Here is a 2,301-nt window from a genome sequence, read left to right as displayed (position 1 = left end):
GATTAGTTTTTCCATCTCTTTAAAGAATGATGTGGGAATCTGGATTGGGTTTGTATTATATCTATTGATTACTTTGAGTAGATTGATATTTTCACAATGTTCATTCATCCTATCCATGAACATGGTATATTCTTCCATTTATGTAGGCATCTTGGTGTGGCACTGTGGAAGAATGCACTGGACTGCAGGTCAGTTTTAATTGCAAGGTTTGTGGTTCAAATTCACCAGCCACTCCTCAGAAACCCTATACAGGGTTGCTATGAGTCAGAACTGACTCAAAGGCACATAACAGCAACAGCAACAGCTTTTGGCTTCTTGTAGTAGTGGTTTGTAGTTTTCTTTCTTTCTTTTTTTTAAGGGTTCTCAGACTTTTATTGAGGAAGGATATTTAGTTACATTAAATTAGGCATCATACATTTTCTTATTTCCATTTTTAAAATACAAATGTACCATCCACTGTGTGATTTAAATGCAATTAAAAAGCTCAATCCTGATCTAATTAAATTCCATTGAGCATACTCTTACAAGTCTTTTGGGACAAGATACCATCTTAACTACAAAGTGTTCAGTGTTACTATATTTATATGGACAAAGTAAAGGTCTATAAATAGTTTGGCATTCTATGACTTTTCCTAGTGTGGTTTTTGGGTGGATAACTCAACAGACATGAAGGCTTATGGCAACAATACATATGCTTTGACATCTCTTCCCCTTCTGTAACTCTTGAACAAAAATGATAGGATCTTTTCACTGATCAAAGCAGTCAAAATACTGATCAGATCACACTGAGACTTATGAGTGTCCCAAACTAAGGGGAAAACTGAGGAGTTGGGCAGGGGTGTAGCCCATGACAGGAGATGAGCAGGAAGAAAATGGTTGAATATCCAACACTGGTTTAATATTGTAGGGTTACTGAACCATGGCTTTGAAAAGTCACCACCTCTCTCATTAGTGGTGCTGACAGGGGAGAAAATTAGCCAGGGATTTCTCCTGATAGGTTAAAATTACAACCATTAGATCAAAAGACAATAGGAGTCAAATCATGTCAATACGTAGCAATAATAAAATGCAAAAATAAGACATTATCAAATATAGTGGGTGTTATGCTAGGTCTCAAAAATTTGCAAGACTTCTATATAAATTGAAATCTCGCCCCCTGCCCCCCCAAATAACCTAAAGTGAAAAAGTATCAATTTTAGTACAGATATCAACACATACATGTAGACATAGATACACATATGAATAATGCAAAAACAAATTGACAAAGATGTAATTTTGGCACTTTACTGGATTTTAAAAGGCAGCAAATACAAATAACTTTGCCTACCAATTCTGAATCTGGAGACACAGATGCATAACTAAGAAGTGCAAATGGTAAACTTCTCAGAAACAACATTGAAACAGATAATTTTACCTCTCAAACCAGCTGTGATTGGCAACTTAATGAATCTGGATTGACTCGAAACTCCACAAGTTTGAAAAAGGTCTTTTCATTCATACCAGTGAGACCTGGCTACCCACTTTCAGTACATGTATCATTTGGCCAGAGGTCCATAAACAATATTAATGTTCTTAATTAAAGTTCTAAAGGAAAATACTGCTCAGTAGATCAATTCTCCTGGAATTTCTTGCAGCAAAGGTTCTACAAATTTAAATCATTTGGAAATGGACTTTTGTTCTGTTTTCTCTTTTTCAGACTGTCTGCATTGGCCTAATGTATATGAAGTAACCACAATAAACTCTTCCGATAGAAGTATTTCCTCAGCTTCTGCTTTCTCAGTAGCTGAAATAATTTCTGGCACAGAATCATCTTCTTGGAGAGTGTTTGCTTCTTCTAATGCAGCTTTCATCTTGAGAGAAGAACTCTGAAGACTGCTCAGTGTCAACCATGGATGTTTTAGACATTCTTCAGCTGTGGCACAGTCTTCAGGTTTTTTAACTAAAAGTGCTTTGATGAAGTCAACAGCTGACTCTGATACAACATCAAATTCTTCCTCAGAATAACTTTAATTCATCTATGAGATGTTCAAGAATGTTTCTTGTTTGTTATCATCGAAGAAGGGTGATATCCCTGTAAGTATGACATATGTTAACATGCCAATACTCCACATATCAGTTGCCATGCTATGAGAGGATCATAACTAAGAATTTCAGGAGCCACATACTCAAGAGCTCTGATAATTTCTCTGAGCTCGTTCCTTCTTTTTCTTTTTCTTTTTTTAAAGTTTTTATTGTGAATTGAGTGAAAGTTTGCAGGGCAGATCATCAGTTTTACATTCAATAAATCATCCACTTTATTTC

General features: G+C 35.7%; 1 pseudogene; it reads right to left on the bottom strand.

The window, feature by feature from the left end:
- Positions 1 to 1,601: 1,601 nt before the first annotated feature.
- On the bottom strand, positions 1,602 to 2,123 carry LOC102816152 (annotated as a pseudogene).
- Positions 2,124 to 2,301: the final 178 nt, after the last annotated feature.

The sequence above is a fragment of the Chrysochloris asiatica genome, unplaced genomic scaffold (genome assembly GCF_000296735.1).
Source record: "Chrysochloris asiatica unplaced genomic scaffold, ChrAsi1.0 scaffold00139, whole genome shotgun sequence".
Classification (NCBI taxonomy): Eukaryota; Metazoa; Chordata; class Mammalia; order Afrosoricida; family Chrysochloridae; genus Chrysochloris; species Chrysochloris asiatica.
Note: the sequence above shows the minus strand (reverse complement) of the source record. Positions and strands in the feature narration are given on the sequence as shown.